Consider the following 24478-nt stretch of genomic DNA (forward strand, 5'->3'; position numbering starts at 1 on the left):
AACCCCACATGCCTAAAATTGACATAAATTTCTCCCTTACTGGAAGGAGCCGCACAGAAGTTGAGCAACAAACACTTAGAAAGTTTACCGTCAGAAGAATTCAAAACTAGGGACAGAAATGAGACTATAGGTCATCATGTACACTACCAAATACTAAGGTTGGGGATTATGAATGTTTTGAACAAAAAGGAGATAAAGAATTTGGGCAACACATTTCTACCAGCTTGGTAATTAAGCCATAAGGAAATTTTAGCCAGAGACAAAATCTAAATTCAAATTAGTAATTCCAAGTTATAACTGGAATAGAAACCATTCCTATCATTAACCTTACAGAGAAGATTTGAAAAATAATCTAGGGCAAGATTCCAGTAACATCAAGCACTAAACGAGTTTCATGTTTTGAGCCAGAGGTAATCACTAAAATATTTCTTTTAAAAAACTCATCTTTCTAAATGTGTGTCCTATTTATGGAACAATGAGCAGTTTAAATCTTGAGAAAATTGTGTTCTTATAAACACTTATTACGTAAATAATAAAACATAAAGTAAAATATAATTTGTTTAAAATTTCCCAAACAAAAGATTTTACTGCTTAGGGAACGCTCTTTGCGCTTTAAACTATTAAATTAAGTTTTATAATTAGTTGGGCTTTGTCATTAAAGCCATTTTCTATTACATGAAAAGACAATAGGACAGAGCTTTAGTGGTCAGATTAAGACAAGCAATTCCCATGACTCATAAGCCAAAGACCTTTGTAGCCAAGTAACCGAAGCATCTGCACCTGTCTTAGGCTTCAGACTGCAGCACGCATATGCAATTTCTGAAGAAAAATAGTCAACTATTCATTTTACAATTGTATTGGAAGTATATGTATCATTCCCACTTCTTTATGTTGTAACTCTGGCCTAAACTTGTTATGTTCTCTAAAGTAATCAATCCAAGGACTCAAGTAATTTTAAGAAATATTTTGTTTATAACTAATATTAAATTTTCCTTGCTGAATGCTTCCTTGGTAAACATGGTAAACTATCCAATGAGTGAAAGCAATACCAGGTTCACCCAGTTAATGGCAACAAATACTGTACTTTGGATTTTAAGGAAAAAAGGATTTACTAATTGTGCATAATACCTAGCTCTCTGGAAGAAATTCCAATTTGAAAAGTATAAAATATACTCATGTATATTTTAAGTTTCTGATCCATATTCACAATAGGTAATCTGTGCATATTATCTAAAATGACCAAATTAGCTATTTCTGAAAATATGATTTCATAGGCCAATGATCAAGAAATATAATCACTTAAGTTTTTCTATAAAGTTGTAGTTTTCCTATTTTCTTCATTCCAAATTATCTTTAGTCACTTTACCAGACAGTATATTCTTTTTTGAAAAAAGCAGGTTTAAAGTTTTATTAGTGATTCAAGCATATTGATTCTTATTTATTACAGAGTTTACAAAAATGCTGTTGCCCAGAAAATGGTTTTGACAAAGTTCTATAATCCACAGAAATAGTCTATAACTGAAAAGAAACTCAGGAAAAGCATGAATCCCCATTTGTTAATTTTTTTTAATTTTCTTCCTTAATTATTAGGTCTTCATAAATTAAAATGTGTTCATGTTTTTAAAGCATTTTGCAATTCACAATAATATTTCAGAAAAGGAGAAATTTTAAACCCTTTTCCACTTGCTTGAGTCTTCAATAAATATCTTCAAAAATGTATGTGTTTTGCTTTCATTTGTGAATTGTCTTACAGTTATTCTTTGTGATGTGTGAAATTTCATCTTCCAGCTATGTCATCTAAAGATACCTGTTCGTAATTTTTTTAGAACTGTCATTTTGAGTTTCTTTTTATACTCTTTGGAGAAATAAGAGATTAAAATCCAGCCTGTAAGACTGAACAGCCCCACAAAGTCAGAAGAAATCAGGCAAATGTGTTGTCGTGGAAGCCAGCAAAAATGTGTTTCTAAAAAAGAAGACAGGTTCAATGTTGCCACATGCCACTGATTCAGTATAGTAAGAGTACTCTGATTCAAATTAGTTTAAGCAAAGCTTGTGTGTATACCCATTCCCTTTCAGGCTCCACTTAAATCACAATAAAGAAATAAAAATGAGATCTGAACCCACATAAACAAAAAGGATGAAAGTGGACCACAGCAGGTGAATGATATCAACAAAATGCTGAAAGATGAAAAGTGAAAGGAGGAGCAAGTGACTTTGCTGAGAGGAGAGAGCTCCAAGCCTTCACCAGGAGGAAGCCCACAAGAACACAATTCAAAGCCACAGTACAGTTCCTACTGCAGATCCCTAGAAGGAAGCAAGTATTGGAGATGTGCATCTGAAGGGTGGGAGGCCTGATAACAAAGGAACTGGGTGACAGTTTTTACAAGAAAAAGATAACATGGCCCAAATCACTTTCCAATTCCACACACCCTGAGGTGACCCCTCCTACACCCTGGTAGAGAACACAAGTAAAAAGAATTCCCCGGAGAGTGCAGAACAGAAGTTTGGTAGGTTTGCCAGGCAGAGCTGAAATTGGGGCTGAGATTCCAAACTAAAAATCTAGACTATTATCTAAAAATGTTTCTACAAACAGTGGGACCCCCAGAGATTTCTCCCACTAGATCCCAGAAAGAGGCTGATTAGGTTTATGTTCTCCAAGCAGGAGAAAGGAGGAAACTGCCTAGCGCCAAGAGAAAAGATCTATGGACACCAAAGAAATAGCTGATTTCCTGACTTTTTCTACCTGGTGACCCTAAGAACACATGTAGCACGCATAGTTAAGTTTCTAGTCAATTTCGCTTTCAAATGAGTTTGAATCGAAAACCTTTAGCATGGAAGTCAAAGCCTAAAAGGAATAGACAGAAGACAGGTAACAGGAGAAGCAGATATATTGCATAAAGAAAAGAACAGTCTCAGCTCTGTTTCCCTAAAAGCAGACTGTCTGATGGAGTTTACTAGGAAGTGTCCTTAAATGGCACAAAAGCAGGAATGGGCATGGGGAGAAGTCAAACTGCAGGGGCAGTCCCATGGTAGGCTCAGCCCCTGTCTCTGCGGCTAGAACCTCTCAGAGTTGACCCAGTGGAGCCAACATAGCCCAGAATACATGACTCACACGGAACACTCATTGGATGTGGGCCATCTCAGAAAGGAGGGGATCTTCGGTTGAGGCAGTGCTCTGCAACTGAGATGATCCACAATTCTCTGCCCATAGCACCCCCCCCCAGTAGTGGGGGCACCACGCCTTTCCTTTAAGGGGGACCTGGGTGGTGCCTCCCAGCGTCCATCACAAAAACTTCAGAGAAACTATAATAAATGTCTTCAGAGAGCTAAAAGAAAGTCTTGTTATCTGGTGAAACACAAAAGAATGCTATCTAGGTTTGGTTTGCTTTGGAGTTTTTTTGTTTGTTTTTAGACAAGGAGTAATCTGAGGACATAAAAGAGCTCTTGAAATTTAGATTTAAAAACAAAAATTAAACAATAATTCCACAGAAAGGGTGGAAGGTAAAAGTGGAAAAGATAATCCAGAAAATGAAACAAAAAGAAAAATTGGGGAACTAGCTTCAATAAAAGGAATTTGAAAAATGGGAGAAACCATTCAGGTTTAATATCTGAATAATGGGAGTTCTAGAAAGAACAGAAAACATGAAGCGAAAAAATAATCAAGTAACTAATATACAAAAAAAAAAAAAAAAAACCAGACAAATCACAAAAGGCATGTGTTTCCAAATTGAAAAGTCCCATTAACTCTCCAATAAAATAAATGAGAGGAGAAATGACATCATGTTTTGTGAAATTTCAAAAAGCCAGAAATAAAGCAAAGATTCTAAAAGCTGTCAGAGGGAAAAGTAGATACCATATGCAGGATTAGGAATTCAAATAGCATTGGACTTCATAACAACAAAGTGGAAGATAAAAACTAATGGAACTACATCTTTAAAAATCTAAGGAAAAATAATTCCCATCCAAAGTACCAAGCCAAACTTTAATGGAATATGAAGGCAGAAAAAGATGTTTTCCTCTCATTCAACTTTTCTTGGGGGCAATTTGAGAATGAACTCCAGAAAAGGGGGAGAATAAACCAGGAAAGGCATGTGATTGAGGAAAGAGAAGCAAAGACAGGAGAGGATAAAGAAAATCCAGTTTGATAGTGAAAAGAAGACCCAGGACAAGAATTTAGTAGTAGGCATAAGAAACACCTATGGTAGGGTGTCTGGGTTGCCCAGTGGGTTAAGTGTCTTCCTTCAGCTCAGGTCATGATCTCAGGGTCCTGGGATTGAGCCAGTTGGGCTCCCTGCTCAGCAGGGAGTCTGCTTCTCCCTCTCCCTCTGGCCCTCACCCCAACTCGCGTGCTCTCTCTCTCTTTCAAATAAATAAAATTAAAAAAAAAAAAAAAAGCACCTGTGATGTGAGGGATTAGGGACATTATATGTGACCGCATTGAGAGGAGTTGTGTAGCTCTTTAAGATCTGAGGGATGAATCAGTACTAAGTATATAAAAATAAGCTAATGATGGGGTGCCTGGGTGGTTTAGCCTATTAAGAACCTGACCTACTCAGGCCCTGATCTCAGGGTCCTAAGACCAAGCACCACATTGGGCTCCACACTCAGCACAGTCTGCTTAAGTTTCTCTCTCCCTCTGCCCCTCCTCACCCCACCACCTCCCGCTCACATGCTCACTCTCTCTCTCTCAAATGAAAAAAATCTTTAAAAAAATAAAAATCAGTTAATGAAAAAATCATGCACTTTTTCATTTAGGAAAACAATCTCATTAGGAAAAAGAGAGATCAGATCACCCTGCTAAGCTCAGCTGTATACAGCATTTATTTAATCATAATCAAGTTATCACAGAACATAGGTTAAATTAAAATGATGACTGAACTGTATTTAGAGCATGAGGAAATACTTGGCAAGTAGTATGGAGATGGTGGCTAGGGCTGGATTCCTTTCTCCTATAAGTGGAATCAATAGAATGTATCCGAGGTTTACACATATAAGAAAGAACAGTATAAACATGTTATTTAGACATTTGGAGTGACAGGCCAGAAGAAATAGCTAAACAAACTGGAAGTGGTTTTGTTTGTGCTGCAAGAGTTGGGATGACAAGTGGTAGGGCAGAATACTGCTGTTTTTCATTATATATTTTATACTATTTGACTCTACAATATATATATTGGTATTAAATTTATCAAAAAATAAAATATTAATTTAAAATTTCTGTCTCTATAATAATTTGAAAAGTTTGATTTTATAATGCCACCATTCAATCCACAAGCAATGAACCACACTTAAGCATATTCTATCATACCTGGGAAAAAAGAAATTCAGTGAACGGATGGTGTTTACATCTAGGGCTGGCTTTAATGATTTAATTTCCCTTGGCTCTGATGAAGTACAATGGCTTTGCTGGAATTGACCTATTTTACCCTTCATCTCAGCTAACTTTTCTTCAGCCACCCTTAAACAAGAAGAAACAGCTGTTGGGAGTCTAAGTAAATGTAACTTTAATTTTGATTTCTTTCCAAATTCTACATTTAATCTGGGTGAGTGAATGAAATGTTGATGGATCATCACATTCTCATGTTATAATTTATGTTCATGTCAGGTAAGCGAACACTGTTCATATATCAATGTGTCAGGTATTGTCACCTTAATAAAGTAAACAATTAAAAAGAAGAATTGTAACAACCATTTTAATGGGCTTCTCGTTCATCTATTTCATAGGAAAAAACTAAAACTGATTTGTGAAAATAAACTACCCATACTTCACCCCGTCTTTCTTTTTAAAGTGATCCATCAACTAGACCATAACAAGTGTTTAATAAATCTATTTTATTCCCCTTATTTTAATAGGAAAATTAGAGAATGGATCCAAGTGGAGAAAAGGCCATTGTCTTGGTTCTTTGATCTCTTCTCCACAGGTCACAGATTTTCAAAGTTCTTAAAATTGCCCATTATTAAAAATGAACTGGGTTCCTTTTTCCAAATAAGATAACCCACCACCTCCCTCAAGTGGTCAGTTGGATTAGTTTTCTCTTTCCAAAGCTGAGTTGGTTTATTTCCAAGAACTGTAGAGCCATTTATAATGGCTGGCCTGAATAGATTTTTTTTTCTTGAATAAATTATTTGGTCTTTGGAGTGAAGGAGTGAAGGAGGCAGATTAGATTGAATTGTGCTGATATTTTAACTTCACTAGGCCAAGATAAAAAGATGCTTACCTTGGGGTAGCAATTGCTCATGATGCTTGCCAGCTCAAGATTGCTCTCCCTCCAGACCTCTCCTTTTCTGCCTAAGGGCTTAACCAAACTCCATCATTTCTAGTTATTTAAGGCCTTGTACCATTTTTTTTTTTCACTCAAGTAGAGGTGCTAATTTCTGCTTCCTGAACAAATGGGCCTTTCAGTGATTATATACCACCTAGCAAAACTTGTTTAGTAATGTTATTTCCTAACTAAAACTAAATACTTTTTAAAATGTTTCCTCAGTTAATCTGATTGGGAAAGGGGAAAGAAAGGAGACCAAGTCTGTCTTTCTGATGAGCAATAAGGAGCAAATTTTCATGAATATCTACAGTCAAATCCTTTCAGGGCATTTAGTACCAAAACTTCAATTCAAGAGACACATATAAAAGTCATGTCTCTAGTCATTAGGCTAATTTCAGTTCTAACAATCCCCCAGAATAAAATATGCCAACAAGATGCCTGTGGGGTATTTACTTGAATAAAAATATATGAGTCGATGTTACCACTTAGCTACCATCTGAAAACATGAACAATGCTGTTCTTGTTTTCGGATGGTAACTAAGTGAAATTCTTTTTCTATTATGTTCACTCCTCAGGTTTCTGGAAGGATTGAAAGGATCTGTGAAAGCAGTCAGTCTGGGAGTCAGGTATAAGAGTAGACACAACTGAATAGAGTTTTGTTGCCTTTATTGTCTAAATAATGCTTATCCAAAGTTTTCAAATTGATTTGCATAAACTAGCAATCAGCTAAATCTGATTTTTTGAGGACATTTCTAAGCTTTTTCTCTTTGGGCCCCAATCACGAAATAAACAAACTCCTACGACAAAAATGGTAAGCCTCTCTGGTAATTTGGCTCCTCAACTGACTTCTCCATTGAGCCAAAAATTCAGGAATGAAAAAATGCCCACATGTGCACATGAAATTTACCAAACCTATGTTAAAAAAAAAAAAAAAAGTATGTAGGAGTAGAACAGAGAGGATTCTGAAGACTCTAATCCCAAAATAGACCAAGCCATACCAAGGTCTCATGCTTCTCTACCTTGGTCTACTTCTACCAAAAAAAAAAAAAAATTGCATCAGTTATTCTTGAGTGGGAGACATAGGTTCATTCTTGCCACAAAGAGTTTGAGACAGTAAAGTTGACAGACACAGGAAAAGTAGTCAATGATATAAAATATTTATATATTGGTGTGTGTCCCTACTGACTGAAGGTATGTGTGAATATCACAATTGTATAGTTTGAAACCAGCCTGAGAAAGCTGCGTCAACCTTGCACATAACAGACTCCTTTTGAGACCATGTTCTGCAAGGAATCACCAATCTGTGCTCCCATCACTACCACCGAGAGATGTGGTTGGGGCTCACAGGGGCCTTATTCAACTCATTCACTCTGTTTCTCACTCTCACGTTTCTCAATTCACTCTTCTTCTCTCACTATTTCTATCCTTCTGAAAACCCAAGAAACACAATTATAGCATGAAAGTTGCCAGGTCGGCTCTACCTTTCACCCACAAAGAACTAAAAGGGCAGAACAGTATATAAGATATGCCATGAGTTCTCACAATGTTCTCACTACTCGTATACTTGGCCAACTACCAACAGGTGAGGATATACACTGACGAGGAGGAAATGTCTTCAGCTGGATAAAACCTTAATTGAAGAGTTTTGACTCCTACTCAAGAGATTTGTGATAATCAAAGGGACTGAATATTGTTCCTATTTTATAAGAAGGAAACTTCATTTATATTAACTTTCAGGGAACCAATATCTTGGTTTATTTTTTTGAATAAAATGCTCTATAAGAAAGTGTGGTTGGGGATAGTATTGCTTTAGGGGCTTGGGGTTGAGACAAACACCAGCGTTTTCCTCATTATACGGGTAGAATGCCATAATGAAGTTTCCATATTTTGGTAAATTGAAGGTCATCCAGCCAAACAGATGTCAGGAAGTACAGATTCAAAATTCACACCCTAAAATGTCTAGGGGCTTTTTTGTGGCTTTCCTGAGGTTTAACCAGCAAAGACTCTAGATCTGTATGAAATGAGACCATTCCTTTGTTCTTTGTGATTCAGACTCTTCTGGGTTTGGAGTCCCAGTTTAGTAAAGAACTGAGTGTTGTGGCCTATTGCCTCAAACAGGACCCACCAACGCCATTCCTGAGGGTAGCCTATGAGGAACAAGAGACAGTGAGAGTGAGGGGTACTGAAGGAGAGGCAGGAAAATGCATTACCTAGGCCAGTGCTCCAAATTTAATCTCCTGATTCTGGGGTGGTTGTGGGGATCTGAGATCTGCATGTTCCCAAGTACTCAGGACCACATTTTGAGTGGTGAGGGCTGTTCATCAGGGCTTCTTACACTCTCTATTGATAAAGAATATTTCCCCCACTCAACCAATCCCAGGTAGAACTTTGCTCTGATTTTTCTCTGGTATTCTCCTGGGCCAGAGAAAGAGTCCGAAGTGACACACTAATCCCTTCCACAGCATACCAAGGACCAGATAGATGCACAGCCAGAATTCTGCTGGGTTCCAGGCGAGTGTTTGAGAAAGAAGACAGAATGAACTTCTCGCTTCATTCCTTGAGGCCACACAGTCTCCCTAACACGTTGGGGAATGCTGGCTTCCTTTGGTTTTCCTGAAAACAGCCACTGATGCTAGCTTTGTATTTAGAGTCAGATTTAAAATCCACCCACAACCTATTCTTTTTAAAGAACCAAGTCATGAATTTGACTTTCCATATGCTTCTCATCCGTGGGGTCTGGTCACCAATTGACTCCTCATAGTGTGTTTGCCCCTGATGCCTTGCAGTCTCTGCAGATGAAATTTGAGAATTCTCTGGTAACTGTAGCAGGACAACTCCTCAGACCAATGACTTTCCAAATAACCTCTTCATTTCTCTCATGTTCAGAGAATGGGAAAGAATTCCAGAGAGCTATGTGAGGGTGAACAAGGGGCCAGAACTGTCATTTATATCTATGACTGGACAGAAAGGTAGAAATGGAGAGAATGTTATTCAATGTTTTCTTTTTCCCCACTGTCCTAACCTCTTCTCAAGAATGTTTTGCCAAGACAAATAATATGTTTTATCCAAACATCTCCCATTTAAACTTCTTTACCATAAACAGGCACTTCGAACTTAATGAGAGCTGCAGAATCTTTTACTAGACTGTGATCTCCTTGAAGGCAAGAATTCTGTTACTTCATTTACTGCTGTACCTTTAGCACCCAGAATAATGCCTGGCACATAGTAGGTGCTCAGTAAATACCTATTGGTATTTGGGCAACCATAAGATTAGTGAAGGTAAACTCATTCATTTCCATGGGTCTCTTGTCGAGCTGCTCCGGCTCCTGTCATCGCTGCCCCTCCACCACTGCCGCCCCCGCAAGGCTTTGCCACTGTCAAAGCCACCTGCAGTGACTTGTTGCACCTGATTCTCTCCACTTTGTTCCCCACCAACCGCAACCATTGACACCATGTCGAGTGACCGAGACCGCAGCCAGGATCGAGGGTTTGGTGCACCTCGGTTTGGGGGAAGTAGGGCAGGGCCCCTATCTGGAAAGAAATTTGGAAATCCTGGGGAGAAACTAGTTAAAAAGAAGTGGAATGTTGATGAGCTGCCCAAAATTGAGAAGAGTTTTTATCAAGAACACCCTGATTTGGCTAGGTGCACAGCACAAGAGGTGGAGACATATAGAAGGAGTAAGGAAATTACGGTCAGAGGTCACAACCGCCCAAAGCCAGTTCTGAATTTTTATGAAGCAAACTTCCCTGCAAATGTCATGGATGTGATTGCAAGACAGAATTTTACTGAACCCACTGCTATTCAGGCTCAGGGATGGCCCGTTGCTCTAAGTGGATTGGATATGGTTGGAGTAGCACAGACTGGATCTGCGAAAACATTGTCTTACTTGCTGCCTGCTATCATCCACATCAATCATCAGCCATTCCTAGAGAGAGGTGATGGGCCTATCTGCTTGGTGCTGGCACCAACTCGGGAACTGGCCCAACAGGTACAGCAAGTAGCTGCCGAATACTATAGAGCGTGTCGATTGAAGTCCACTTGCATCTATGGTGGTGCTCCCAAGGGACCACAGATTTGTGATTTGGAGAGAGGTGGGAAATTTGTATTGCAACACCTGGAAGACTGATTGACTTTTTAGAGTGTGGGAAAACCAATCTGAGAAGAACTACCTACCTTGTCCTTGATGAAGCAGATAGAATGCTTGATATGGGCTTTGAACCCCAAGTAAGGAAGACTGTGGATCAGATAAGACCTGATAGGCAAACCCTAATGTGGAGTGCAACTTGGCCAAAAGAAGTAAGGCAGCTTGCTAAAGATTTCCTGAAAGACTACATTCACATAAACATTGGTGCACTAGAACTGAGTGCAAACCACAACATTCTTCAGATTATGGATGTATGTCATGATGTAGAAAAGGATGAAAAACTTATCAATCTAATGGAAGAGATCATGAGTGAGAAGGAGAATAAAACCATTGTTTTTGGTGAAACCAAAAGAAGGTGTGATGAGCTTACTAGAAAAATGAGGAGAGATGGGTGGCCCACGATGGGTATCCATGGTGAAAAGAGTCAACAGGAGCGTGACTGAGTTCTAAATGAATTCAAACATGGAAAAGCTCCTATTCTGATTGCTACAGATGTGGCCTCCAGAGGGCTAGATGTGGAAGATGTGAAATTTGTCATCAATTATGACTACCCTAACTCCTCAGAGGATTATATTCATCGAATTGGAAGATCTGCTCACAGTACCAAAACAGGCACAGCATACACTTTCTTTACACCTAATAACATAAAGCAAGTGAGAGACCTTATCTCTGTGCTTCACGAAGCTAATCAAGCAATTAATCCCAAGTTGCTTCAGTTGGTCAAAGACAGAGGTTCAGGTCATTCCAGGGGTAGAGAGGTTACTCTAGTCTGCTTAAGAGAGATTTGGGGGCAAAAACTCAGAATGGTGTTTATAGTGCTGCAAATTACACCAGTGGGAGCTTTGGAAGTCATTTTGTGTCTGCTGGTATACAGACCAGTTTTAGGACTGGTAATCCAACAGGGACTTACCAGAATGGTTACGATAGCACTCGGCAATATGGAAGTAACATTCCAAATATGCACAATGGTATGAACAACAGGCATATGCATATCCTGCAACTGCAGCTGCGCCTATGATTGGTTATCCAATGTCATCAGGATATTCTCAATAAGACTTTAGAAGTATATGTAAATGTCTCTTTATATTGTGTGTTATCAGACAAGATAGTTATTTAAGAAACATGGGAAATGCAGAAATGACTGCAGTGCAGCAGTAATGATGGTGCACTTTTTCACTATTTAAGTTGGATATTTCTCTACGTTCCTGAAACAATTTTTAGGGTTTTTTATACTAGAAAATGCAGGCAGTGTTTTCACAAAAGTAAATGTACAGTGATTTGAAATACAATAAAGGAAGGCAATGCATGGCCTTCCAATAAAAAATATTTGAAGACTGAAAAAAAAAGATTAGTGAAGGTACTAATTAGTGAGAACTCATGGTGTATCATAAATACATCTACATACTACACACACGCTTATCAGATCCAATTCCCCTCCTGCTAGCTTCTCTGACTCTGCTCACATTTTATCAACTTCCTTCTCTTCTGCACAGATTTATTTCCACCTTAGTATCCTCAACTCTCCTATATCCTTCCTTTGTTCTGCATTTTCCCTGATCTTGCATATATCAGAGACCAATTTGCATCACAAGTTTAGAAAAAGTGTAAGTTATGGCACCACTATCCTTTCTAAGGATATCATGTCAAGCCACTGAAGGATCCTTTGTCTCCAGCAGGACAAACAAATTTAAAGACTGACTGAAGCAAAACCAACAAACACCTACTGATTCAGTCTACCCATTCCCCATGTTGATGAAACCATAAGAAATCAAACTTTGTCTTAGAAGTTACTGCTTTATATACATGATGCCCACAATTACGTAATCTCATCTATTTCATTAACACAGGATTTTTCCAAATTACATCCTTTCCCAAAATCTGACAGACACCCAATTTTACCCCAGCTGAGAACCATTTCTGTAAGTGTTATAAGGAAGTCCTTGTTATAGGTGAGGAACATGATACTTCTGTGATGTATCAGAGCAGAGAAATGATTGGGAATCACTCATTCTAAAAACGGGCTCCCTGGGGTACTCGCAGGCTGCCCATTCCCCGCTCTGACTGCATACAAAGGGCAGACATCTGTTTTATAGCATCCCATATTTTGGTCTCTCCCTTTCACTCCACAGGCAAAATATACCTCTCCTGCGTGTGTCCCCTTCCTGCAGAGCTCTTTCTAAGAGCAAAATAATCCAATCCATTAGTCCATGAACAAAAAAGTATTTGGCTCCTCAATCTATTTGCACATTGCCAGTGACACTAACTAGAAGGGCGGGCACTAAAGGTGGGACACTTAGGCCCTGTGGAATGGATGGGGGTGAGGGGACGGTATTGCTGTTTTCACTATCTTCAATAGCACTAGGTAGTGGGGAGTAGCGTTCCTGTTCTATCCCAAGTGCAAGGAGCTTCTGAACATGGGAAAAGCTCATCCTGACATGCCCAATAGGCTTCTTATTGGAGCAGAACTTCCTTGTTCAGAGGCAGAGTGAGTCAGAAGACTGTCCATCCTCTCTGCCAGCTCTGGTGCTAACAGTTCAGGCAACTCAATTATTTTGAATCTGACAACCAGACAAAAGATAAGCCTTTAGTTTCATGCTTTGGTTCCATTATTTCCTATTTCCCTCTGCAATCTGGAAATAGTGAGAAAATCCCACCTGCCAGTGGGTAAACTTGTTGAACTGGAGTAGTGGGTGGAGTTTTCATTACCCCACAGCAAATTCCAAATACTCTCAGGAGAAATCACATTCTAACCAGCATCAAGCCTACTTCTGTTGTTCTTTAAATTTTCCACAGCACTAACAAGGGTATGAGAATTTTCATAAGTCTGGAGTATGTTCTAACTGAAGTGGTCACACCACAATTTAGCAACAGCATCCAAAAAAAAAAAAAGGCCCTATGAGTAATTTCTATTAAATGTCATGTCATTAGAGTTTGTAGGCACAGATCAGTGGATCAAACTAACTATATTTGCTACCTGCTGACATATAGGCTGAATCAAAAGCTATGAATATGAATGTGGAAGGTGCTAATAATTCAGAACCACAAAGATTCCTGACCCATAAAAAGTAATTTTTGAGAAGTCTTGTTGTTAAAATATGTAAATATTTTAAGATGAATATATATAAAGATAAAGGTAAGATGGAATTATCTGTTATTTTTTATGGAGCTAAATTTTAACATCACATAACATACTTTCATCTGATATCACGGTTTCAAAGAGTAAGAAAGAGGAACACCTGGGTAACTCAGTAGGTTAAGTGTCCAACCCTTGGTTTCAGCTCAGATCATCATCTCATGGGTTGTGGGATCAGCTTGGAACTTGGCAGGGAGCCTGCTTGGGGATTCTCTCCTTCTGCCCCTCTACCGTATGCACGCACGCTTTCTCTCTCTCTCTCTCTCTCTCTCTCTTTCTCTCTCTCACAAATAAATAAATCTTAAAAAAAAAAAAAAAAGTATGGGGCACCTGCGTGGCTCAGTGGGTTAAAGCCTCTGCTTTCGGCTCAGGTCATGATCCCAGAGTCCTGGGATCAAGCCCCACATCCAGTTCTCTGCTCAGCAGGGAGTCTGCTTCCCTTCCTCTCACTCTGCCTCTCTCTCTCAATCTCTGTCAAAAAAATAAATAAATAAATAAATAAATAAAATCTTTAAAAAAATAAAGGAGTAAGAAAGATACAAAATGCCCTGAGGATTAAAGTAAGGAAAATGACTATTTCTGATTGGTTTGATTTCTAAGCTTAATCAATATTTCTGTACCACTCATCACTCAGTTACCCCCAATACCACCGCCCATTCATCCTATCCAGTGAAACCCTGTGACAGACATTTCCTATTTGAAAAGTTCTAAGGAAAGGGAAAAACTTGACACTTCTTTTTAGCTTTAGAATACAGATTGTTTTCTTTAAAGATGAGCGGTGAGATTCAAGAAATATTCTGGGAATTTTTTTCTCCAAAAATCAAACAAAATAGCCATACTAGAATGCCCCAATCAAGTTTTTGATGGGATATTTTCCTTTTAAATATTTATTTATTTGAGAGAGCAACCGTGTGCACATGTATGCATGCAAAAGCAGGGGGAGGGGCAGAGAGAGAGGAAGAGAGAATCCTCAAGCAGACTCCCCGCTGAGTGCAGAGCCCAACATCAGTCTCCATCCCAGGACCCCGAGATCATAACCTGAGCCAGAATCAAGAGTCGGCTCCTTAACCAACTGAGCCACCCAGGCACCCCTGAAAGGAAGATTTTCAACCTCAACTTCCTTCCTTTTTCACAAAAGACTTAAGAAAGCTGAGGAGATATAGCAAACATTGCAAAAAAAATAGATACCTTGTTAATAAGAAAAATATATCAGTTTAGTGATTTCTTTATCCAGAAAAAATGCATAATAGAGTGGCTTGAAGAAGTTATCGCAAAGATACCATATATAGATAGCAGCTGTGAGTAGGGCAGAGATGGGAGCACAAGGGACAAAAAATAGTACCAACGATAGGTAAAAGCGTTTCAATAAAAGAGAGAGACAGCAATTAGAGAGGAAGTTCCCTACTTCACAATGCTGACCAGGGCCGGAATAATTTTGGAGGACATATTTTTTGAGTCTTCATGTGATTTTGAGCAATGTGTGAAGAAAGAATCACATAACTTCTAGAGATTCTCTGCACACCTGATGAAATGAGGCCATGGCCCATCCCCAACTAAAGATTCTGCACAGGGATTCTGCTACACAGTGGGAAAGACAGATGTCCAGCCAGATTGATGTTTCTCTGCTCACATAACTTCTTGGACTAACACTCAAGTAACAGACCAAGGTGACATCTTATTCTAAATATCTCTCTTCTTCGATGTGACACCCCAGAAACCCCCTGCAATGACAGACTTTTGGCTCCTCAGCTAAACTTAATGATGCAGAAATAATTCAGGACATGGAAACTGAGAAAATAAAGTGCTGTACTAAGCAAAAAAATATATTTTAAAATGTTTAAGTAAAATACACTTTTTCTTTATTTTAATCAAATAATTCAGTCACACCAAAAATGTAATCATTTGCTTATGTTCTCATTGAGCACGGAAGAAAAAAAATTTAACCTAAAAATAAAGAAGCAAAGTTAATCTTTAAAGACACAGTTTCTTAAGCTCTGACTTGAAAAACTGTAACATAAAAGAATTTCCCCATAATGGTATTGTCACATCATATACTCTTGTGACAAACTCTCCTCTTACTATTCCTTCCCCAGTCCTCACAGTAGAGATACTATAATGGAAGTTTTAGAAAAAAATTCTGTTGGTTTCAATTTTTCTTAAATCAGCTACAGTTCAGCAACCTGAAATACTTAAAAATAAATTGGAACTTAATGTTTGGTAAGTCAATCATAGCATGTGCTCACCCAGTCAACACGAACACCAAGTTGTGATGAAATGAAACCATCCCACTAGAATATCCACCCCCCCACTCCCCAGGACTCTCAGGATGCGGTGTCATATCTATCACTCACCAGGGGTTACTTCCTTCTTGTTACCACAAACACTCCCATTGTCAGAGGTCTGAGTGAGACTTAAGTCAAAAAATGGACTAAACCTTGCTTTTGCTCCCAGAATGCAATAAAAATACATAGAGTCACCTTCAATAATTATTTCTTTACACCTTTATCCTTCTCCAGAATAATTTTTGGTGAGTTTAAGTAGGTAAAATAGTTTTGACTTCCTCTCTTTCCACAGTAATGATTCACCTTATATCCAAAGAAAGCAGTGCTTATAGCATCAGAAAAGGAGGTAAAAGTTCAAATAGTATACCTGAGTGCTTTCTCAGTCCACTCATTAAAAATTAACTAGGACATGAGAAAAGAAATACCATCCCTGGAGCATCTCAATTAGTTGTTCTAAGGGAGGACCCAAAGTCGCTGGCATTTTATCAAAGATTTTGGAATGAATTTACCATGGCATGTGAGCAAGGCAGTTTTCACTTTATTTTTTCACTCACTTTCCCTTATTAAGTTTTTTAATGTTCAGCAAAATCAAAGCTGGAAAAAATCTTGGAGATCATCTAGTTTGTGCTTCTCAAGCTTTGATAAGCATGCAAAGCACCCGGGGATCTTGTAAAATCTGTAGATTCTGTGTCTGGAAGGGTGAGGGGAAGACCTGAGCTAATTCAGTCCTAACAAGCTCTCAGCTGACTTTGATGTGGCTGGTCTAAAGACCAGACTTTGAGCAGCAAGGAAGTTCTTCCCCCTTAGCTGTGAGAAAATAAGAAACTGAGATCCAGAGACACTCTTTTTTAAGGTAAGAGAGCCAGCAAATGAACAAAATGGCACCAGAACCTACATAATGACTTCTAGTCCAGTAGCTACTACATGGAAGAAAACTTTATTTCTTTAAAAAAATTAATAAAAATATTTGAATTTTCTGTAGAAAACGGGGGGGGGGGACTAAAGTTTGTTATAATGGGATTTTGGCAATTTAGAATATAAAAACTGATTTATGGTGTGTGGTTATTGTAAAGAAATTAGGGAGATTGCTACATTTTGTGTTTTTTGCTTGTGTGTTTGTATGCAGGAGGCCTAAATATATGGTAAGAGAATAAAACAAACTGAGAGAGAAATAAACAGACCACGTACAATAGCACACGAAAGCACCAAGAGGGAGAAAAGGAAACAATAACAGAAAATAAAAGAGACCAGGCTGACAAAAGAAAAATAGGAATAAAGGCAGAGAGCTAGAAAATTAAACACAGATTCTAGAATAAAAGGAAAACATAGCAGCATAGAAGAAAAAAAAAAAAAGAAGGAAAGAAAGGAAAACCCAATGGGATAGAAGGATTCCTGGAAAAAGACCATATAAAATAAATCATAGGAGAATAGCAATCATGGGAAGGTAGGACACTTAAGAGAAACACAAATATATATAGAAAAATATCTGTCTTATTCGGAATTAAAAACCAGAAAAGAGATTATATTTCATTTATCATGGTTTTTATATTTTTTCTGATTATATTTCCAAAATAACAAATACCAGTTTCTCTATAACCAACTGGAACCTGAAAGATGGCCATGGTCTTGGACAAGGAAGCAAGAACTCTGGAAGAAGAAATCCTGCAGGTAGAAGAAGTTGAAGAGAGGACAAGGTTCAACTAAATCCAAAAGCATTCCATTTTCCTTACCCAGAAACTTTCTTCCTAGCCAGGTGACCATATGTTTTACCATACAATTCAGGATACAGTCTCCCTGAAAGACATAGTTCCAGCTTAACAGAATGCTCCAGGCAGTCAAGACCAACAATACTGGCCTTCTCTGGAAAACATCTCCCCTTGACATGTATCTATGGAAATAAACACACCCTCCCTGCCTAGTACTGCCCATTCCGTCAGTCTTTCAGACATGGGCAACTCTGAACCCAGTTACTGTGGGAAGTATTCAGGTTGTGGTTCTCGGGAAGTCCATTTACTTATTTTCACCAGCCATTTCCATTCCCTGGCTATGGCTCATTTCTAAACAAAAACAAAACTTGGAATCTCAAGGAAGAAAATTAAAATTGTTGAAGTTTGCTTTTGTATAAATCAGACATTGCTAATTCAAATGCCTACAAGGACAGGGAAGGTCCTGTCCATGAGTAAAGCTGGCCTGCATTAAGAAGAACACCCGCCTCCATCTGAACATGGCTCCATGCATCTGGCTCCAGTGGGTTCTGCCATGCGGAAATGCAGGCCCACTGCTGCCCTAGGTACCTGTTTTACAAGAGATACAAGAAATGCAGATTCCTATGGGTAATCTCCTGATTTCTAAATGTTGATAACTCATTCAACTTTGTGTTGCTGTTGTTTGGAAAGAATGTTTGCAATCTTGTTTTAGACCCTGTCTTTTTTTTTTTTTTTTAAGAAGATAGGGGTTGCCTGGATGGCTCGGTGGGTTAAAGCCTCTGCCTTCGGCTCAGGTCATGATCTCACGGTCCTGGGATCAAGCCCCGCGTCAGGCTCTCTGCTCTGCAGGGAGCCTGCTTCCTCCTCTCTGCCTGCCTCTCTGCCTACTTGTGATCTCTGTCTGTCAAATAAATAAATAAAATCTTAAAAAAAAAAAATTGTTAAAGAAGATGGAACGTGGGGTGCCTGGGTGGCTCAGTGGGTTGGGCCTCTGCCTTTGGCTTGGGTCATGGTCTCAGGATCCTGGGATCGAGCCCCGCGTCGGGCTCTCTGCTCGGCAGGGAGCCTGCTTCCCCATCTCTCTCTGCCTGCCTTTCTGCCTACTTGTGATATCTCTCTCTCTCTCTCTGTCAAATAAATAAATAAATAAAATCTTAAAAAAAAAAAAAAACATTTTAAAGAAGATGGAACGTTATCTGCAGGGAGCAAAAGGTAAACGTGATGGTAGGAGACAAGTGGACTCACCACAAGTAGATCTCCCCCCGAAGCAAGAATGTTTCACACTTTTAGAAGACATCTTTGCCTCCTAGGAAAGTGGTACAACGGCAATTCTCATGTGAAGGCCTGCATGATGAGAAGCATACTGCAGACGAAAAGGTAAGCTCCTTGCTAGCACTTGTTCTTGTATCTTTACATACTGGGAGCCTTTTCTTTCCTTTCACCTATGTGTCATTCGTGTCATTTACAAGACTAAGTTTGGTTCTTGGATTTTGACTTGAAATCCCCTGGGTGACCCTTTCTCCCAGGAGTCAAAGCCTGATGGAGCAGCCATAGAAAAGCGCTTACGACCCTGGCACAGGTTCTAACTGTGCAGATTGCCTGGGAGGGGCAAGACTGCCTGTGGAGGGGGAAGATTTCCATGGCCTCAGTATTCAGCATTAATCTTCACTGATCAAGAGATATGTTTCTTCACACGATAATCTACTCCTTGAGTTTCCTGCATGCCCTGCTGTGGCTGACTATCATAAGGCCCGTGTCAGTCTTCCAAAACACATCTGAAACCATCCAGGACACATTCCAGCTGTAAATGGGAGGCACTGACCCAAGTCCAAACAAAAACAAAAATCATCCAAAACCTCCTTTCTTTCCAACATCACAGGCCTCTGAATGATATGTTTAGATTCTCCCAGGCTGGAGTTCTTCCAGACGGGGCTGGAAACCAAAGTTACAGTGAATATCTCTGCTGATTGATTACAAATCAGTAAACCTACCTGGAAACACATGTCCGAGGTAGGAGGAAGAGGGCCAGCCTATAAGCATATGACAACAAAGAAATGCATTTTTGTGCTGATCACTTGCATAAATTTAAGAAACAAAATTAATGATTTAAAAAAAAGAAACATTAATGATGTTTGAACACAGATACACACATGAATATCGCCTTCTCAAAATTCACTGATTCCTATATTTCATTTTTTATTTAGGCTGTCCATGGAAGAACAAATTAGTGGTTTAAGAACTAAAATAATGAGTTTACCAGGTGGTGGCTGCCACGGTATACCATACATAGATAAAAACTCCATCTTTAGACTCACCTTGGTTTATAATTCTGTTTCAAAATTTCACTTGAAGGAAATTGCCTATGTCAGTTTCCTGACAGACAATTTCAACCAGTTACTTCTGTTATGGTTCCCCTAAAGGAAATCTGTTGGTTGGAGATGGAGAAGTTGTTGTAATTATCATTTGTCATTAACACCTTTTATAGTTCTTAGTAGAAGGACAGCAAGCAGGGGTGTCTGTTGTGTTCAGGTTAGGATTAAGCATGTCTGGTCATGTCTGTGGGGGGTGGTAGCAGAAGGGTCAGGAGAAAAGGAAGTGGTTCTGCCAAGAGTCCATGTGACTAATGAGCCTTCTGGAAAAAGTTTATGTGGAGGGAATTGAGAAGAAATGGAGCTCAGCGGCCCCATGAACAGCAGGTAGAACAGTGCTCAGGCGCCTAGCCTGTCCATTGCTGAGATGGTTGTTATTTCTTAGCTTCCATCACTACTCTGGTTTCTGTTTAGCCCCCTGTGGCATGGGGCATGATTTCTACAAAGATGGTGGCTCTTCTTTCAGGTGAAGAAGCTGTTTCACACACACCACACACGTAATTCTGAGACACAGCAAGTGAGATATGAAGGTGTCAAAAATACATTTTCCCCAATGAAGAACAGCACGCCACTGGAATATTCAGAGTCCAGTGGGCCTCAGTCATAACCAAACTCTTCCCCAAGAATGAATAATAGCTTTTTGCTCATCGAATTGTATATCCCAAAAGATATGTTGAAGTCATAACCCCTGGTACCTGTGAATGTGACCTTATTTGGAAATAGGGTTTTGTAGACGTAATTCAGATGTAAATTATGGTGAGGCCCTGAATCCAGTATGACTACTGTCCGTCCTTATTGGATAGGAGAGACACAGAGACGAACACAGAGACGTGTGGAACAATGCCACACGTCAGTAGAGGTGGAGATCGGGATGATAGAGCTTCAAGCCAAGACGCTGATGGCCACAACTTGACACCAGGAAGAGGCAGGGAGCCCCCCGCCCCGCCCTTCCAGGTTTCAGAAGAAGCACAGTCCTCCCTACATTTGGACTTCTAGCCTCCAGAATTGTAAGATGATGAATTTCCATTATTTTAAGCCATCTAGTTTGTAGTTCTTTGTTATGGTGGTCCTAGGTAACTAACATACAAATCAAAACCAATAAAAGTTGGTTCCTCCCTCATATAATAGCTGAAGGTGGGTCTTCCTAGTTGACAGGATCTAAGAACTTTCCATCTTGTGGCTCTGCCATCTGCTGGAGTAGATGCCAACAAACTACATCCCTGTGCCTTTTTTCCCCCCCACACACATTGTTACATTAGTTTCAGGTGATTTAACAAGTTTATACATTATGCTATGTTTACCACAAGTGTAGCTACCATCTGGCCTATTAAAATATCATTGACTGCTTCTCTTTTAAAATAAATTGTAAAGAGAACACAGAGGAATTTAGGCATTTACCCACTGTTTATGCCTGCTTTTGTATAACAGCTGAACAAAGTACTTGCAACAAAGGACCACATGACCCTCAAGACCTACCATATTTACAGTCTTGCTCTTTCCAGAAGAAATTTACAGATATCTGCCCCAGAGCATCATCATCATTTGCATCTGACCAGCAGATAGGAGAAGAGAATATGGAGGGGGCAAAGCCATCCTTCCCAGCAATGGCCTATTTCATACCCAAATAGCTAGCATTGTCTAGAAATTAGTTACACAGTTCAAACAAATTGCAAGGATGGCTGAAAAACATAATAGAGTTATATATCCAAGAGGAAGAGAAAATGGACATTTGGGGGAACAACTGGCAGACTCTGCCCCTGGGCATCGATGAAAGATGTCACCTACATCAGTGCAGTGGCAGCAGCCATGAAGGGCCACCTGTATGCGGTTTCATGGAGTCCAGAAGTTTTAATGAGGACATCACCAAAGGAAGTCAAAGCCAGTACAGGCACTGAGGGAAGAGACAGAAAGATGCCCCATTGTAGACGAGAATGCTATTTTCCAGAGCGTACAGGCCACAGTCCCTGGGGACTTCCAGTAGTAACTGGTAAGAGAAAGCAGCCTTTCTGGTGAGAAGTTCCACATTAGCAGGTGGGGGATAAAGCCAGAGAAATTGTTTTCTTCCTGTAATTATGGCTCTGCATTTGCTCCAAGCTTGATATAGCCTTGAAAACCTGGTTTCTACCAAATATAGAAATAAGTAAAACACATTTACAAGTTTCAAAAGTTACCATACCATTTGGGAAAACTCATCTCCATTTTACCCACTGTTTTCTCAATCTTGCTTATATATTAAGGATCCAGAGTATAAAAGTAGCACTAAAGAATCTATGATATAATTCACTTGGGCACTAAACATCGACAATTGCTAAGATCATTAAAAAACAGACAATCAGATATCATGTGCCTCCTAATCATAGAGTCTAACTCTCATTTGCCTGGAATCTTCCCCCAACTTTCCCACATCCTCTTAATCCATGGAGTTCCTTGCTTCAAGAAAAGGGCAACACACAGCCAAGAATGGCAATCGTCAGTCAGCTTACAGTTTTACAATATAAGATTTTACACCCATAGCAAGACTGTTGCTTGAATGCTAAGGCTTTTGATTTAGCAGGAGTCAGGCTTTCTGGAGGAAGAAAGGGGCTTTGCTGAAACTTCCCAAGGCTGAGCATTTTGCATATAAAAGCCAAACGCAAGGACTCAGAGCAATAGTTCAATGTCCTAGAGTGGAAAGGAAAGAAGATAGGGCCACAGTCATTTCTTAGAGGACAGGAATTAGAAAGGAAAAAACATTTCTGTGCTAGAGTAAGTAGCAAGAGCAAGAGCAAGAGAGGGGCAAGGTATCAGCCATGAGGGGTCTACTTCCCTCCTCTCCACCCAGGGTTCCCATCTCAGGGACAGAGAGGTCAGTTAGTAAGAGAAGCACCCAGAGAGGTTTAGGAGGATCTGAGGAGCCATTGGTGATGCTATGCTTTCCTGGGCAGAGACAGAGCCCATCATAAACCTTCCTGAGAAGTTCTGCATTTGGAATGGCACAGCATCCAAAATGGCAGCAGGAGGAGATATGGAATACAGTCTCCACAGCTAAGGAAGGTGCCTCGGTGTGAGCTGAAGGACCAGCCCCCCAGAGGTTCACACACTCCATTGAGGTGTGGAGCTCGAAACCAAAAGTCCTCATGGGCTCTAGTGGGTAATGTCAAGGTGTTCAGAACCTGAGTCCAAAAGGGACCTGCAACACTGATGAGGAGTCTCAGAATCAAAGAGACACAAGCTTCGTTTATAGAAATTAGCAGGATGCTGAAAAGACGAGTCATGGATGGAGACCAGGCAAGCCAGGCACTGCATGGTGAGATCCACAGGACCAAGAGGACAGCAAATAAATTACAGCCAAGCCCCCATGCTACTGCCCTGTTTGGACCTCCCACCTTGCTCCCAGATGCCACTGACGGAAACGGGAAAAAGTCTCTCTGGACGCCCTTTTTCAAAAAGTGATCAACCCTTGAAATGATAGATAACTAAGATATTTAATTTTTCAAAAAAAAATCATTGGATCGAATTGAGGCTACTGGGCTGGAAGAAATTAAGTTATCCTTTCTAGGCAGAGAGGAGGCCTGAAGAGTAAAACTGAGACCAATTCAAAAAAAAAAAAATCACATATCTGCCTTCCTAAATAGTGTATAAATTTCAATCTGCTACAATAGAAAAAAATTTCCATACTTGGGTTAAAGCTGTCACCTGTCAAAAAGCCACTTCACCTACTCCTTAAATTTCTACTACACAGACGCACACATGCACAAGCTTTGCTACCCTTTCATACTGATATCTGACACTATCTGGACACTGACATGATCATAAAAATTGCTAAGACAATGAAATATGACACTTACAGAAATTCTTAATCTCCCAAGTTTTAGAATTCCATGTGTGAGATAATAATACATCACAAAAGTTGAAAGCTCATTTGACAAATGGAAAGATCTGGTTTTACTTAAAATTCCAAAATTTGATTCCAAAATGAGGGGGCTTTTAAAAAGAGGTGAATATCAAGAGAAAAGTTTAATTGCCAGGAACCTACAAGTGGTGTATACTCCTCCCTCGTGCTAGTTAGTGGTACCAATGTGGAATCAGCGTGCTAGGCATCTGCCAGGCTGCCTCAAAGACATGAGATCGCATATGGGAGCTCCAGTGTCATCGAAGCGAGAATGACTCACTGACAGTAGCCCAGCCTGAGTATGTCACTGGAAAAGGATTTCTGGTCACACATCGGGTCTTTTCAGCCCCACCCACACACATGGTTTACAATCATCATTCAGCACATCATTTAAAAATACAACATGCAAAACATGCACCGTGGAATACAATGCTGAAAAAGTTAAATTAGACATTAATAAGACTGAGGTGGTGAGTGGATGCAGACTGACAATTTGAGTGGTCTTTTCCCACTCTATTATCTGTGATGTGGTTGTGTGCAGATTTGGTTTAACAAGTTTATAAACAAATCAATCTGCCCTTAGCAACTAAGAGATTAACCCAGCTAAATAAAGAAAGCACAACCACTAAGAATGTTTCCTAGTGTTTTTTTTTTAATTTAATTTTTTTCAGTGTTCCAAAACTCATTGTTTATGCACCACACCCAGTGTTCC

At 39.6% G+C, this 24478-nt stretch overlaps 1 pseudogene across 1 annotated transcript; it reads left to right on the plus strand.

The window, feature by feature from the left end:
- The first annotated feature begins 9712 nt into the window (after positions 1-9712).
- On the plus strand, positions 9713-11458 carry LOC308344336 (putative ATP-dependent RNA helicase DDX5; annotated as a pseudogene). Its single transcript has one exon. The product of its transcript is annotated as a putative ATP-dependent RNA helicase DDX5 (transcript).
- Positions 11459-24478: the final 13020 nt, after the last annotated feature.

This window comes from Martes martes (assembly GCF_963455335.1).
Source record: "Martes martes genome assembly, chromosome: 6".
NCBI lineage: Eukaryota > Metazoa > Chordata > Mammalia > Carnivora > Mustelidae > Martes > Martes martes.